This window comes from Puma concolor, chromosome A1 (assembly GCF_028749965.1).
Source record: "Puma concolor isolate L17-30 chromosome A1, mPumCon1.1.hap2, whole genome shotgun sequence".
Taxonomy (NCBI): domain Eukaryota; kingdom Metazoa; phylum Chordata; class Mammalia; order Carnivora; family Felidae; genus Puma; species Puma concolor.
Genome location: NC_141667.1, coordinates 28,359,922 through 28,377,744, shown reverse-complemented (window position 1 = coordinate 28,377,744; position 17,823 = coordinate 28,359,922). Strand labels below are relative to the sequence as shown.

The 17,823-nt window shown below is 40.3% G+C and overlaps 1 protein-coding gene across 4 annotated transcripts in view; it reads left to right on the top strand.

Moving 5' to 3' along the window:
* Positions 1-17,823, top strand: part of PRLR (prolactin receptor) — a 166,793-nt gene that overhangs the window by 98,306 nt on the left and 50,664 nt on the right. The window contains exon 2 of one of the 4 annotated variants that reach the window (XM_086676933.1): positions 933-1,024. The exons of the other annotated variants lie outside the window; for them this stretch is intronic. The gene's annotated coding sequence lies outside the window, so the exon portion shown is untranslated. The remainder of the gene's footprint in view (positions 1-932; positions 1,025-17,823) is intronic. 4 annotated transcript variants of the gene reach the window in all.

Genomic DNA, 17,823 nt, shown 5'->3' with positions numbered 1-17,823 from the left:
ACCCCCCCAAAAGCAAACAAGTTACTAAATAAGCAATTAAAAGTAAACAGGTTTCTAAATAAATAAGCTGTCCATCTATTCAATGAGAATGTTGTGGTTACCATGATATTTCCTCCCTTTTTAATTGTGCTAAAATGCACAAAGCATAACTTTACTATCTTAACCATTTTGAAGTGCACACAGTTCAGTAATGCATTCACAATGATGTGCAACCAATCTCCAGAACTCTTTCATCTTGCAAAACTGGAAATACTATAATATCTTTTAAATTTTTAGCTTTTAGCTACAAAACCCTTATGATTTTTGTCAGAACAGTTTCAAATAAGTCCTGAACCTCCAGCCAGAGGTTTGGACCTAACCCAGCCCAAATTAGACCACTAAATTTCAACATTTTTTTTTTTTCAGATTGTACTTTCTTTAAATGTGTGTCTGTGTCTGTGTCTGTGTCTGTGTCTGTGTGTGTAAATGGCTATTTTCATTCATAAGATGGGATTAAACATTTTAATATTTTAACACTTTAATATTTCAAAATGTTTCCTACTGGTTGGCTCCACTAAAAAGGAATATGTCCTTCCAATAAAAGAGCTGATACAATTCAGTAATCGCTTCCATGTTTCTTTTCTTGTCTTGCCTTGTTATTTAAGGAGTGTACATTTCTTTGAAGTCAGAGAATAGCTTCTCATCATGTGCACACAGATGTATCGATGAATCAGATAACTGTATCTGTGAAGGAGATTGGTTTAAAATACACGAACCACTGGAAAGACAGAAGTGTGTAAAACAATGGCTTTCTTGCTGGACTTTTAAAAGTCCTAGACCTCTGTGCTAGTGCCTCCAAATGGGCCTTAAGGTGCAAACAGGAGGCCAAGTGGATGGGACTGGTCACATGCTCTTTCTTATCTTCTGCCTTTACTCCCTTTCTTTCTCACCAGAAGCCAGTCCACCCAAAAACTTTGACAGAAGGCTTGTGGGACAAGATAGCCAGAAATGCTGAGTGTGCTGAGGAAGTCAAGGGACCCAGACAGTAAGCAGCTCTGAGATTTGATTTCCCCTCTGTGCTTCTCATCCTGTCCCTCTCTCCTTCCTTTTGCTTTTCCTTAGCTGATTTCCCAAGGATAGAATTCGTTTGTTTTTCTGACCAAATAGTAAAGAAGTATTTGTTTTCAGATTCTTAATTTTGAAAACAACAGAATAGAACTCTTAAGGAAAAATAGCACAAAACCCTACACCACATTAAATTATAGTTTTCTTTATGTAGCCTTAAATAGATTGTTCTTCTTTGGATCAGTAGATTCAAAGGGAAAAAAAAAATGTTCCTTGACCCAAGGTTATGTACATGGTTTGGGTGACTGGGACGCATCATCTCAACCTCAAGAAATACCTTAGAACAATGGTTCTTAAACTTTGCTCCACATTAGGATTCTAATGTTCCGGTGGTAGCCCCATTAAATCAGAATGCTTGGTGTCAGGGGAGCCAGGAATCCGCATGTTTTAAGGTTTCCTGGTGATTCCGATATGAGACAGATTTTAGGAACCACTGCCTTAGAGATTGTATTAATAAAGTCCTGATACTGGCTTGCTGCTGTCTTGCCACTTCACTTTTCATCAAGAAGTGGAATGTGACAGAAAGCACATTTTTTTTTCAGTTAATCAAATTAAGCCCCAGTTAACTGATGTTGTGCTGTAATTTATTGCCAGGCGGCAATCAGAAGGGTGCCTGCTTTAGGGAAAACAGTAGTCAGACTAGTATTTTGGTATCCTGTAGTCAAAATAATGTATTTATCCATGGATTTTTGGTTGTTGTTAGTTGAATCTTCAAACTTTGCAATTTGCTGTTTTAATTTACCCAGACGCAACTTTGGACCCTGGCAATCTTCTAACTTATTCACCACCTTGTTCTCCAGAGTCTGTAGAGAGCAATAAACTCTCCATGGCACCGGATCTTTGTGTGATAATCCAAGGAGAAAGTACCCATCAGGACCCCTCAAGCAACACCTAATCATCTCAGTGAACATTTCAAGAGCCCATCCAATCCCAGCTCTATCTCGGCTTCCTGGGTTTCGTTTCCATCTTCATATGTATAGAGTTTTGTTTTTTCCATAAACATCGTTTAAAAGACTATAGGGCCTGCTTCTGAGCACATTCTATTTTGATGGTGAATTCTCCTAATTACTTGGCAAAAGCGAGAGCATGAGCTCATTGGAACAAGACCTTTTTGTCCTTCTGTCGAACTTGTGCTTTGGTAGTCCAGAGGTGCTCATTTGCTGGTGCACAGCCTTTAAGGAGAGAAAACAAGCGCTGTGAGCAAGGGATCTGACTTAGGGCTGCTCAGACCCACAGGAAGAGCCTCACACACAACTTAATGATAGTCCCCAAAAGCGTGACAGAGTAGTAGCAAGAAAATTCAGTCTAGTTGGTCTCTATTGCCACAGAAGAAACAAGATTAAAATGCAGTTAATTGGGAGTTTAGTGAGCAGAGACAATAACCAGAATTAAATAATAGATTTACTTACTAAGAAAGCCTGTGGCATCTCCATTCCTAAAGAGACAGTCTGCTATAGCATGGGGATCAGAGGATTGGGTCACAATCCTACCTTGGCCTCTAACTTGCCATATAACTATTCATGTTACATGACTTTTCAGGGCTTCAGTCTTCCCATCTGTCAAGTAAAAAGTTGAGCTGAGTGACCACCAGAGTCCTTTGTTACGTACTAACAGTCTATGGTATGTGAAAACAGGACATGTAGCCTTCTGTCTTGACTGGATATTAATAGCAGTTGCTTATCTGAGTTTCTTTCCAACTGAAGAATTTACAGACTAATTCATTAATTTCTGTCCTGTTTTGAATTGCAAAAATACAACCAGATCCAGATGAGATGATACCAAATAATAATTATTAATTATATTAGATCTGAAAATACTATAGTTAGGTAAGAATAGAGTCACAATTGCCAGATGTATAGACTGAAATAGGTAGGGATAAAGTAGCTTGATGTCAGGGATTTGCTTTTTTAAGAAATAATAAAATAAAACAATGTATCCAGTAATATATTCAGATCTCACAACATAACTTTTGGGTTGGCAGCCTTTCTGCATATGGAGCCTATATTGTCGAAAAAGGAGTCACGATCCTGGAGTATGCAGATGTTGATGGTCTTGAGTGTTCTGGACATAGAACCAAGGGACTAAAAGCTTTAGAGACTACACAAAGCTTTTCTAAAAATCTGGGATGTGGAGGTTGAGTTAATTTACCTTTTTCTTCCTCTGCGTTATATGGAGGGGTTGATAAATGAAGAAAGCAATTTCCCCTGAAGGAAATGGAAGCCCTTAGAGGTTTTAGTGACTTTGCTGGGAACACATACTAATGTGTGTGGCAACATCAAAGCCAGAAGGAAGATTGAAGGGTGAGGTTCTAGGACTACCTCTCTCCTGTACCTCCTTCCACTCCTGCTGGGGAAGTACCAATAGTATACATATGCTTTTGGCTCCCATTTGCCTGTGCGGTTTTTGCATCTGTCCAATATCCAAGTCTCCTTAATCATTCTTAAACCTCCTTCCAGTGGTTAGATCTCTCCTTTCATAGAAATTAACAAGATTTCATAGCAGTGAACTCAGAATGCCATCACTGGCTCCTTTTAGGGCAGTAGCAACTTTCCCACCGGAGGACCAGATGCCATACTAGAATAGGACTGTGCTATGCCAGTATTAGGCTGACCACATCCCACACTTTCTAACTATTTTCACTAATTAAAAATACTAGCAAGTTTTAAATTGGTTCATAAAAGTATGAATTTATCACAGAAAAGATGTTTATATAAACACACCAGCCCACTCAGGCACAAACCATCTGTGTTAGTTTCTTAGAGTTTCCATAACGAAGTGCCAAAGCTGGATAACTTAAAACAACATTTATTTTCTTACGGTTCTAGAGGCTAGAAGTCTATAATCAAGGTTTCCACAGGGGCACATTCCCTCTCAGACTCTGGTAGAATTTTTCCTTGCCTCTTGCTAGCTTCTGGTGGTGGCCATAATCCGTGGCATTCGTTGGCTTGAAGGCTACATCACTCCGGTCTCTGCCTCTGTTGTTACGTGTGTACATTACGTCTCTTCCCTACTTCTTAGAAAAATAGCAGTCATACTTGGTTAAGGGCCCATTATTACCAGTATGGCCTCATCTTTACTAATATATCTCCAATGACCCTATTTCCAAATGAGGTCACATTCCTAAGTATGGGAGACTTAACCATCTCTTTTAGGGGAATGCAATTCAACTCACAATATCATCCGAACAAATGATATTGTGAGAAGGTTTCCATCTGTGCCCTCTGTTGTGGCTAGGCTCCTGACTTTACACAGTTTTAGAGCTAATCCCACTTCTGTCTGGAAAGTGATTTTTGACAAGAAGGATTGAGAGGATAGCCCAAGCTCCATGGCCAGTGCCAGCTCCTTCAGAAACACACGTTCCATCCTGTGTGACATGTTCCATGGAACCCAGGTGAACTCAGGTGCCGCTAATGCAGTGATGGCATGGTAAGCTCAAGCCTGCAATTGGAAGGATTCATGGCTCACCCCCTCCAGCTTGTCCTGCTGCATTGGCCCTCACCCCTCTCAGTTCCTCCCCTTCTCCTGGCTCATTCATTCTGCTTTGCTGAAACCACAGCTGCTTTGAATCTGGCCATTTTGGTTCTTTGCACAGGAGCTGTAAACCAAATAAGCCAAAGGAAACAAGTACAACCATCATTAACAAGCAAGTTATCCAATTATTGGGGTTCTGTTTTTGAGATGAGGTCGGGGGGGGGCAGTCGAGGCCTTTTATATCACAAGGCAAATGCTAATCTGCCTGCAGAGTCAGCTTGCCAAGGGGTAATCATCAAACAGGTAGGGCTTCTTTTGAGTTGCACAGGCTTGTCATTGAGGATGTTCATTCAGATCAGCGAATAAACCCTACCAAGCACCTTTAGTAAATCTGGCAAGCTTTGCCTTTGCCCTCTGCATTCTGAGGCAAGCATCCAAACTTTGTCTGGTTGCAGATGCCCAGAGTAAGTCACTGGAGTCACTGGGCTTCTTTAGATTCTGGGCAGATTTCCTGGTGCCACAGGAAATCTCTCTCTCTCTCTCTCTCTCTCTCTCTCTCTCTCTCTGTGTGTGTGTGTGTGTGTGTGTGTGTGTGTCTGTCTGTCTGTCTGTCTTTCTTGGTGAGGATCAGGTCTCTGGGAGATGAGGGAACAGGGAAAGTATATTTGCAGAATCCAATCATTGTACCCACTCTCACCCCACTGCTTGGCACATTACCTGCCTTCTGTGCAAGTGAAAAGGAGGTAAACTACTCTGCCACTGGCAGAGGATGGAAGGTAAAGGAAGAGGAAGGAACAAAAGGAAAGAGGAAACAGGTGTCAGAGTGGGAAGAAAACATTAACCTTGCATAAAGTGATCAAGACTTATATGATATAGTGATCTCTCAATGAAGGAGTGGATATAGCCAAGGTACTGGAATCTATAGATATTTCAGGGCTTCCTGAAAACCAGTTAACCCCAACTTATCTTAAAACCCATTAAGCCCCAACTCCACATTCGCCATGGTTGATACCTTGACTTTTGTATAAATCCTCCCTGACCTTGTTGGACCAGAGACACAGAATGCAGAGTTGGGGCTCTGTCAGAGTGGCACAGCTCCATGGTGGCTCATCTCCGTGCAGCTCAGTTAGGCATGCAGAAAAGCTGAGTGGAAAACAAGACTCCCAATATCTAAAAACTGGATTGGAATTTCTATCCAAGGGACACAATTTTCCCATTGACCTAGTTGCCTGTACAGCATGTGGAGCAAATCCAGGACACTCAAGATGAAAACACTTTTCCCTCAGTGCCTGAATGCCAACCGTAATTTTTGAGTTCTCTCAACTGGCATCCCTGTTCTGGTCTAACTCCTGCTGTGGTGCCCGCTCTTGAAATTAAAGCTGCCTGCATTTTCCACTACCATCATCCAGAAAGGAGAGGGTATGCCACCATCTTTTCTTTTCTCCTTCAGTTTTTATCTATAGTACTTTGTATTCATTAACAATAGCTCTGGTTCCCTTTGCAATCTGGAGCTTCAGAGGCTTTGCTTTGGGTCAGCTCTGATTTGGAACACTGAATCTTTGGCAGTGAGGTTTTGGAAGAAAAAGAAAGAGAACACAGGATAGGGGCCAGAGATGGAGGCAGATTCGAAGGTTTGGCCTAAAAGTTGTACTTAATAGATGGAGGACCAATTATCTCTGGAACTCTGATTTCCCAGCAAATACTTGACAGACAGGTTACAGGTGAGGACAAGATTAATTATTAAGGCATTGTGGAGGTAGAGAGGGGTAGAGGGTAAGTAAATACTTTCATGTTCATCACTGTTTATCCAAAATGAGTATTGCTAATCATGAGGGCTGCTGAACATAAAAGAATATCTATTATCATTTTTGTAAGTAAGTAGGGGAAATAACACACTGACATTTCTTTTGAACTGCTTTATGTGATATAATTTATATACCATAAAGTACACCTGTTTCAAGTATACACCTCAGTGGTTTCTAGAATATTTACAGAGTTCTGCAACCATTTTCAAATTTTACTTTGAAAACATTTCATCACCTCAAAAAAGAACTTAGTACATATTAGCAGCAAATTCCCATTCCCCTTTCTCCCCTGCCCCCAGCCCCGAGCAACCATGAATCTACTTTGTGTCTCTGTAGACTTGTCTTTTCTGGACAATTGGTATAAATGGAATCATACTATATGAGGTCTTTTGTGACTGGCTTCTTTCCCCCCGGATAATGTTTTTGAGCTTTGTCCATGTTGCAGCATATATCATTACTTCATTCCCTTTGTATTGCCAAATAATATTCCATGATTAGGACACACTACATTTTATGTACCCGTTCATCAATTGACGGACAACATTCTATGTATTTCGTTTCAAAGAGCCAAGTGCCATGATCTCTGTGATCTAAGTTGAACACCTTTTTAGCTGCAGGTATGAGTTCATAAAACAGTTCCTGAACTTCAGGTCTTGGATTTAAGAGAATTTAGTATTGATAGCAAAAGTGATTTGTATTTAAGTTTGTGGACAGTGGATGTTTGCAGGACAACCTAATGATAATAGTATAATAAGATCATGGTATTTCTAGTTGTAATTTTCAGTATATTAATAGAGTCGATATATATTTTAAAGTATTCGCCCCTCCCTTCTAATAAAATAACTTTGGAAGGTATGAAATCTTGCTAATTATGTGAACACAGAATACAGCACCTGCCGTATGTGTTCAGTCAACAATCTCACAGCTGAATGTGAGGTCGATCTCCAGAGCAGCCTGCCAGGGGTCTGTTGGATGCCCTCACCTGCCTGTTGTGTCCTTCTCTCTCTTCCCCTGCTACTGGCTTAGGTATGAATGAGGACGCATGGAAAAGAGAAGGGGTCAGGAGCAAAGAGGGTTCCTCAGGTCTTAGGTGTTGCCCTAGGATCCATATTCAGGTAGTTCTTACCCAAGGTGGCGAAACCCTTGCTGTCCAGTCTTCTTACATGTGGAGTAGTGGCCAGACTGTGGACTCTGGAATTCTGGCATGAACATTTCCTATCTTTTGGATGCTGAGAAAGTACTTAACCTGTCTTGTTCCCATCAGCAAAGTGAAGATAATAGTAGTTTTAATTTCTTATTTCCTCCAGTTGCTTTGAGAATTTCCCTAATTCCTGGCACATAACAAATGTGCAAACAATGTTAACCATTAATATCATTAGCATGTATTAATTACTTGCTCTTTTCTAGATACTGTGCATTGAATCTCCACAATAATCTAAAGAGGTAGCTAACAGTATTCCCACTTAACAGATGAAGAAATTGAGATTCAAGGAACTTACGTCTTCCTGAAGGTGACATGGCTAGAAGGTGGCATACGTCATGTTTATATCTCTTTAAGTCTGATATAAAATTTTGTGCCTATCATTGGACAATACCACCTGTATGCAATGTATCATGCTAGCCAATATGCTGTATGCTAGGACATAACCATAATAGTGCACACAAATTTGCTTTAATAAAAATGAATGATTGATACAATAGGGCTACTTTGGAAAAATGTCACCAAAACCCATGAAGAAAAAAAAAAAAAAAAAAAAAAACAGAAGAGCCTGAGATGAAGCTGTTGGAACAAATATAGGACCTAAGGAACCTCAAAGTAAAGCAAATCATCCAACTAGATGCTATGTTCTCCTCAGTCTGGGGAGCCAGGCCCCCTGGTTTATGGGACTAAAAGAAACTGCACATGACACCCTCAAGCTAAAGATTTCCATCAGCTAGGGAATTAGTCCCTTGTGCCCATGTTGACATTTCAGTTCTCAAATTAATGTTTTCAGATGTTCTCATTACCATCACCACTCACTGCCCCCCCCCCCAAACAACACTGTAAAATTAGTCTTGGGAGCAAAAAAGTAAACACAAGCACAGCTTATGATTCTGCCAAGTTCAACTACCCCTAAAAAAAGCAACATCTGACAAACAAACAACCAGATTGAAAAACAGAGGTGTCAGCATTGACACATGCTAATTATTTGCTACTCCACAAGGGTTATTAGCTACACTGCCTCAAGATTGAAGGAGAAAACAGTTCAAGGGCCAGAGACAAATATCATTTTGATGGTCCCCAACTGGCTGAAGTCACAGGAAAGCTAATACAGATTTTCTCCTAACATTCCTCTCTAAACAATCTCCCTGATTATACAGTATAAAGTAGAAACAATTTTAGCTACTAATCCTAAATAATCCTAAACCTTGGATACTAAAATCAGGAAATATTTATTCTCTTGTATTTGCAGGTAAAAAGGTGTTCTCAATTCATATTACCAAAATCATAACAATCTGCTATTTTAATTTAAAAAGTATTTTCTTTCCCCATTTATAGTATTAATGGCTTCAAATGCATAAAGAACCTTTTCATAAGCCCCCTCCTGGGGATTTAGAGATCAGGAGAGAGGTAACATTTTTTTAAATGTTCTTAATATTGCGATCAATTGGGGATTATTTTTTTAAACCAATTCCTTGAGAATTCTGGATAAAGTCTTTTCATCAGTTGTAAGTTGTTTTTTATTGTCATTTTAATTAGGAGTATAACCCTGGCTTGTAGATGCTATAAGCTTCTTTAGGAAGATGGATTTGTACTGCGGTCTCTGAACTACAATAAACAGAAAGCCATTTCATTCAGGTCCACTACTAGTGGCTGCCTCATCCCTGCATCCAACCTATGGTTGCCCCAGTCACAATGACCGTTGGCCAATTTGTGCAGAGTCACATTTATGCCATGGCTGTTCACTGGACTGGAACAATTACTCTACTTTTCAGTGATCCCAATTTGGTATTGTCGTGCTTGTAAAATCCAACTGTAAACTCTACCTTTCCCTGGTAGTCAATCAAGAAGACCTGGACTATGGTTCTTTTTAAATTATCAGCAATACACTTTATTTACTTTATACTCACTCTCAAAAGGATTTGAAGTAATGTGCTTTAGATATGGCTTTGCCAAACTGTGACCTTGAGCAGGTTGTAACACTCATAAAACTTCTAACCTTTCACAGTGTTTCACTATTATGAAGCACTTCTACATCCTTTCTCTTGTTAAAGTTATTACCCTCAGAGAATGCCAGTTGACCTATATGCTTCTGGTAAAGCTAGCAGGTGGAAAACACTTTAGAAAACAAGGGCAGTGGACAAATGCAAGGGTCTCCCTGTTAATCTACTGATGGTTAGGACTAGAGTTTCAGTATGTGGGTCCAACTTTGGCTTCAACTCTGGCCTCCGGAGAAGTTCCCATCCTGGATATTTGGCAAGAATGAGAGGTCAGAAATGCCAAGACCAGGAGGTCAGGGTGGATATTCTGCCAAGGATCCATACAAGGAACTTCTTGGAAAGAAATGAATTTGAGGAATTTGGCCTGAATATCAGTAGCTACAAAAGGGCCTTGAGTTTTCCTAGCAGATGATTTCAGGAGTATCTAAATTCTGGATTTAGGGATTTATAGACTATAGCTTAAATCGCAAGCCTAGAGCCTAAGAATCATAGCATTTCAGAGTTGAAATAAGCCCTCTTAACTGTTCTTTCTGTCCTGATCCTCATCAGTAACCCCTCTAGGGTTTCATGTAGTCTCTGCTTAAAGAGTTTGTCTCCTACCAGATATCTCACTTCATGCTTGGGACACCATAAACATTAAACAATTATTTTTCCTTTCAAGCCCAGGCCTTCTTCCTTCTAACATGACTCATTTATTGTTCTCCCAGTAATGGGCAAGTGGGCTTTTATTGAACTCAAATCTGTTTCCATGTAATTTCCTCCAACTAGAAGATTTCTCTCCTTGTGCCTTTGGATATATTTTCTCAGTGATCATAGCAACCCTAAATGATTTCAAAGACAACACACAAAGCCCCTGAGAATTGACACATCTTCCTTTTTACTTCCAACTTCTCCTTGTCTTCTGCATCTCTTTCTTTTCCTCTGATCCCCTTATAATTCTTCTGGAAATGAAGCATGAACTCATACATAGAAGGCAAAGGGTTCCAGGGGAAAGACAAGAGGAACTTGGTTCAAGCCCTGACAAATTCCCACCTCTAAAGCTTTAAAGTAAATATTACTATTTACTGGATGGAGATGGGGGTATAATGATAGGATATACGTGGATATTCATTATAGATTGCAACATACTATAAAAGCTATGAAATACTTTAATGTTAAATTCTAAAAGACCTCAACCATCATGTAGTCCTGGCTTCTGGTTTTACACTAGAACATTAAACAGAGGGGAAAAGTGACATGTCCAAGGACCACAGCACTAGTTAGAGGCAGAGCTAGCAATGAAAGCCGGATTTTCCAACTCACAATTCTTTGCTTCTTCTATGGCCTCTCTGTTGAACAATGAAATCCATAAGAATCATCCACAGAGAGACCCTAAATAGTACCCCCACACATGTTAGGTGCTCAGTGACTAATGGCTGAAGAAACATATGAGTAAATGTTTGAAGGAATGACAGTACTTATTCACAATGATGACATTTTATAGTTTCCCTCCAAATGTCACTCCTATTTTCAATCATTTTTTAATTAGGTCTCTGTTAAGGAGCTTTGTGCTCAACACGGACCTGTGAAGATTAAATGGGACCACGCATGCAAGTCCTGAAAAGCAGCGTCTGGCAATCAATAAATGTTCACTAATTATTTGTGTTCTCTGTTTCTAACCATTTTTCTAAAAAGACTATGCTGATGCCATCGACACTCACTAATCTGAAAATCACCTTGCAATCTATAAACCAAAGGAATTCTGCAACTGCCAGAGTAATACTTTGTATTACTACTCCCTGTGGATTCCTACCTTGTACCTTTAACTAGGCCATCCACACGTGCCCCTGGCTGTTGACATCCAAAAAGACACACTTTCTTTCTCCGAACTTGTGTTTACTTAGCCCCTGACCTTTGGACTCTGTCCCCCATTCCCAGTCAGGACTTGCCTGTTGGACCTGACAAGGTATTTGGCTTTACCTTAGTTGACCCTTAGCGTTCTTACTCCCTCGCCTTCAATCTCCATCTCCATCATGGTTTTGGAATTTCCCCTGGTTCCCTGTACTTCAGGCATTCTGGCAGCTCTGTTCCCCCTAAACAAGGCCCTCTCCCTTGACCCAAATTAGTGTGTCTGCCTCTGCCTTATATACAGGTCAGACACTCTCTCTATTGAAGCATTGGTTATAAATATTGATTTTTAATACTTGGGGCTGGCAGGTGGATATAAGCTCTTCATATTTCTGTGCTTCAGAAAAGAGAAACAGAGGTATCTTTATTCCTTATTTTTTTCCATGTTTGTATATAAATTCTAGTCAGTTAACATACAGTGTAATATTAGTTTCAGGTGCAGAATTGAATGATTCATACATACAACTTACATGCAACACCCAGCACTCATCACAAGTACCCTCCTTAATACCCATCACTTATTTAGCAAATCCCCCCATCCACCTCCCCTCCAGCAACCCTCAGTTTGTTCTCTATAGTTAATAGTCTGTTTCTTGGTCTTCCTCTCTTTTTTCTCCCCCTTTGTGGTTTGTTTTGTTGCTTAAGTGCTTTTGTTTTTTTTAAATCATATGATATATGTCTTTCTCTGACTGACTTCTTTCACTTAGCATAACACTCTCTAGCTCCAACCACATTGTTGCACAAGGCAAGATTTCATTCTTTTTATGGCTGACTAATATTCCATTGTAATCTTCTTTAGCCATTCATCCGTTGATGGACATTTGGGCTCCTTCCATGATTTGGCCAATGTTGATAATGCTGCTATAAACTTTGGGTACATGTATCCCTTCAAATTGGTATTTGTGTATTCTTTGAGAAAATCCCTAGTAGGGCAATCGCTGGATTATAGGGTAGTTCTATTTTTAACTTTTTGAGGAACCTCCATACTGTGTTCCACAGTGGCTGCACCCGTTTGCATTCCCACCAACAGTGCAAGAGGGTTCCCTTTTCTCTGCATCCTCGCCAACCTCTGTTGTTTCTTCTGTTGTTGATTTTAGCCATTCTGACAGGTGTGAGTTGATATCTCATTGTAGTTTGTATTTCCCCGATAATGCATGGTATTGAGCACCTTTTCGTGTGTCTGTTGTCCATCTGTATGTCTTCTTTAGGAAAATGTCTATTGCCCATTTTTTAACTGAATTATTTTTCTTCTTTACTTTTGGGTTAACTGAACTAGCTCCTTCCACTCCTTTCCATATGTTGCCTCTGGTCTCCCATTTTAATAGTGCTCAGATTTGACTTGCCCTTGAAGAATGATTCTTGTGTGCTTTATTGGGTCATTTTCCCTTTGAAGGCTTCATACACCTATCACACACATGTATACACACTGCCATACATGATCTGTATCAGTTGCCAGAATTCTTTAAAATTTTTTTCATGTTTATTTCTTTTTGAGAGAGACAAAATGCAAGTGGGTTAGGGGCAGAGAGAGAGGGAGACACAGTTTCCAAAGCAGGCTCCAGGCTCTGAGCTGTCAGCACAGAGCCCAACGCAGGACTCAAACTCAGGAGCTGTGAGATCATGACCTGAGCCGAAGTTGGACACTCAACCGACTGAGCCACCCAGGCGCCCCTCAGTTGCCAGAATTCTTGAAGCTTCCTTCTTAATCTGAGTGTATCTGACAATTCATCAAGACTAAAGTCTAAACTTGGGGTAATGGCAGTAAACAAGAAAGAGATTTGGTAAATTCACCAATTGGCATTATCCCTGAAGTTCTGGTGCGGATGAGACTTATTTATTATCTTTTTAACTTCTGTGCCTTCTGATACATTACCACTTAATATCTTCTTATGTAATAGTCTATCTACTCCTGCTAAATCCCAGCCAGAATGTCAGTTGCTTCAGAGCATGGACTTGATCTGTTTATATTCACAGCTCTATCTTCAGAACCCAAAACACTGTGCTTGACAAATAGCAGGCAACCAATCAATGTTTGTTGAATAATAAATAGATGAATGAATGAGTGAATGAATGAAAAGCAGAGTGAAGTTTTGGTTGGATCACAGCCTTGGGCATCAAAGAAATTCCTGTTCAAGTTTGGTGATGCCACTTTCCAGCTATGAGGCTTCTCTGAATTTCAATTTCTTCATCAATAAAAATGGGGATGGTAATGTTACCTACCTCATAGGTTTTGGGGGAGAATTAAATAAGAGAATGCCTATTACTTTTTTAATTTATTTATTTAAATTCAAGTTAGTTAACATACTGTGTAGTATTGGTTTCAGGAATAGAACCCAGAATTCAGTGATTCATCACTTCTGTATAACACCCAGTGCTCATCCCAACAAGTGTCCTCATCAATGCCCATCACCCGTTTAGCCCAGCCCCTACCCACCTCCCCTCCAGCAACCCTCAGTTTGTTCTCTGTACTTAAGAATCTATTATGGTTTGCCTGCCTCTCTGTTTGTATCTTATTTTTCCTTCCCTTCCCCTATGTTCATCTGTTGTTGTTGTTGTTGTTGTTGTTGTTGTTGGTTTTTAATTTATTTATTTATTTTGAGAGAGACAGAGATAGTATGAGTGGGGGAGGGGCAGAGAGAGGGAGAGAAAGAGAATCCCAAGCAGGCTCAACCCTGCCGGGCAGAGCCACGAGATCATGACCTGAGCAGAAACCAAGAGTCAGACACTTAACCGACCAACCCACCCAGGCACCCCCATCTGTTGTGTATCTTAAATTACACATATGAGGGAAATATGATATTTATCTTTCTCTAACTGACTTATTTCACTTAGCATAATACACTCTAGTTCCATCCACATTGTTGCAAATGGCAAGATTTCGTTTTTTTGATTGCTGAATAATATTTCATTGTGCATATATATATATATATATATATATCACATCTTCTTTACCCAGTCATCAGTCAGTGGACATTTGGGCTCTTTTCATAATTTAGCTATTTTTTATAATGCTGCTATAAACATTGGGGTGCATGTGTCCCTTCAAATCAGCATTTTTATATCCTTTGTAGTGCAATTCTGGGTCATAAGGTAGAAGATATTTGTAAATGACCTATTGGATAAAAGGTCAGTATCCAAAATCTGTAAAGAACTTGTCAAAAACTCAACATCCCCCCAAAAAATAATCCGGTGAAGCAATGGGCAGAAGATATGAATAGACACTTTTCCAAAGAAGACATCCAGATAGTTAACAGACAGATGAAAAGATGCTCAACATCACTCATTATCAGAGCAATACAAATCAAAACCGCAATGAGATACCACCTCACACCTGTTAGAATGGCTAAAATGAACAACTCAGGAAACAATAGATGTTGGCAAGAATGCAGAGAAAGGGGAACACTTTTGCACTGTCGATGGGAATGTAAACTGGTGCAGCCATTCTGGAAAACAGTATGGAGTTTACTCAAAAATTAAAAAGAGAGAGAGAGGGAGAATGCCTATTAAAATTCTTATCACAGGGGCGCCTGGGTGGCTCAGTCAATTAAGTGTCTGACTTCGGCTCAGGTCATGATCTCGAAGTTCGTAAATTCGAGCCCCACAACGGGCTCTGTGCTGACAGCTCGGAGCCTGGAGCCTGCTTCGGATTCTGTATCTCCCTCTCTCTCTCTGCCCCTCCTCCTCTCTCTCTCTCTCTCTCTCTCTCAAAAAATAAATAAACATTTAAAAAAAGTTTTAAAATTCTTAGCACAGTAGCTGCCATATTTTCAGAACTAGATAAATGTTGACTGTTACATCTATTCTTTTCAGTGAAAATCCGCAAATGTTGAGGCTTATTAGAGATAATTGAACTAATTTAATGACTAGTAGTTATGGCTGTACAGAAGACAAATTAGTTTCATTAATCTGTCAGCAAGATTTTACTTATAGAGCCACATTGACAAAACATGTATCAGTCACACCTACCATGTTTAAAACGTTATACTAGGGTTTCAGGCGTGGGCAAGACGCAAGGATGGATATGACATAGTCTCTTTCCTCTGGGAACATAAAATCTAGAGGACCCCCTATGTGTGCTGTACTATGCTACGTGAATAAAAATATGAGAGACTGTTGCCTCCCACATCATCTGACTGACTTTTTGTGCTTTGCAGAAAATTATTCTCTAACACTTAACCTTTTGTTTAAAACCTTACAATGAGCAACCCACTGCCTCATGAAACATATCACTCTACTTGGAAATGGTAGTCACCATTGGAAAGATTTTCCTTGAAATTTACCACAAATCTGCCTTTCTCTGGGGCACCTGGGTGGCTCAGTCAGTTAAGCATTCTGACTTTGGCTCAGGTAATAATCTCGCCGTTTGTGATTTTTGAGTCCCACATCGCGCTCTGTGCTGACCTCTTGGAGCCTGGAGCCTGCTTCAGATTCTGTATCTACCTCTCACGCTGCCCCACCCCCACTTGCATTCTGTGTCTCTCAAAAATAAATAAACATTTTTAAAATTTTTTAAATCTTAAAAAAAAAAAAAAAACCTGCCTTTCTGGAATTTCTATACATTGATCCAACTTCTGCCTTCTGGACACACCCAGAAAATTTTTTTTTTCCTTTATACATCAGAGGTTAGCTAAGTAAGGCCTACAGGCAAATCCAGCTACTTGTTTGTTTTTGTAAATAAAGTTTGTTGGAACACAGCCAAGCCTATTGGTTTATCGGTTGTCTGTGGCTGCTTTTGCACAATAACAGACTAGTTGCAATAGAGAACTTATGGCCTCTTTGATCTCTGCTGTATATGGCAGACCTTGAAACAATTAATATGTCTTCACTTAAAGTGGGAAGCCTAGAACTGTGCCTAGATCTCCGGGTGGGAGCTAATGAAGGCTCAGTATCACCTCCCTTGTCCTGGACACTGTACTTCTAATTATGTGGCCAGAGATTAGGTTGGCTTTTGACTGACACAGAATACTAGAGTGTATAAAGGACTCCATTTCTGAGATTATTTTCCCCAGGAGCTTCTGTTAAGTTATGCATCCCCACCTTGCAGTGGTGTAGCATAGTGTTAGAAACTATGCACAAAACTTTCCATCTTTCCAGCCTGTCCAGAGAAATCAGAAAACAATTTAGCGTATATTAAAGGGCTGTATTGGTCAGGGTCAGACAAGAAGAAGATGTTCTACTCAAGCTAGGATTTTTTAAGAAAATATAATAAAGAGACCATTGACATACCTGTGGGCAGGGTTGAGAGAACTAACAAGGGAATTTGTCACCACCCTTTCCCCATAAAGGTGAATGGGGAGGGAGGGATTTTGTTGGGACTCGTGAAGGCTGGAGCCATGGAAGAAAGGCTGCCCAACTGGAGCTGCGGTGGTAGAGACACAACCACTACCAGAACTAAGCTACGAGGAAGGCGGGGAGGGAGGGAAATATTTCCCTGATGTGCTCTTCCCCCACCCTCTGCTGCCATGGATGGAGCCCAACCTGAAGCTGAAGGGCAAGACAGCCACGCAAGTCACCCCCCATAGGGTGTGCCCCCATAGGGCACAGAGCAAGACTGAGTATATGCAGAAGTTGGGGCAGAGAATGACAAAAGCTAAATGATGTGCCAGGTACTTAATAAATGCTGAATGAGTAAACAGATGAATGAATGAAGTGAGCCCAAGGTCTGTTGTTCAATTAATGTTTGTTGAACTGCAAAATGAGTGGGAAGACAGTGATCTCCTTTATGGCCTCTTGCCTCAGAACTATCACTGGTACTGCTTGGCATTCTAGATTTTCTACCCCCAATGGAGCCTTTGTCCTGTGCTCCACTCCCTCTGCACCTTCCCTAGCCTCAGCTGACCACTTAGGGCTTCCTGCAAGAGTGTAAAAAGAGTCTGGATCCTTCTGAACAGACCTAGGACATTATCAAAAAGAGCGCAGTAAGTCCTGAAATTATTCTCAGAATTTTAAATGCATTCTAGAATGTTCAGAGTTTTATAAATGAAAACCAGGGGTGCCTGACTGGCTCAGTTGGTACAGCATGAAACTCTTGATATCAAGGTTGTAAGTTCAAACCCCACATTTGTTATAAAGATTACTTAAAAATAAAATCTTTAAAAAAAAGGAAAAGAAAAATTCAGCATCACTGTACTACATGGAGAGAAATTGGTGGCTTTTGAGAAAGCTGCCCCAGACATTTGTGTTACAGACTCTGGATTCACCAGACACCTCATTATCAAGTGCCTTGGGGCTGGCTGTTTGATGTTCAGGTGGCCTTCGTCACATCATAGCCTTCTACTGCAAAGATGTCTGGGCTCTCCATTCATTTTGGTAGTATCAGTAATGTTGAGATGGTGGGGTGTGTGTGAGAGAGATC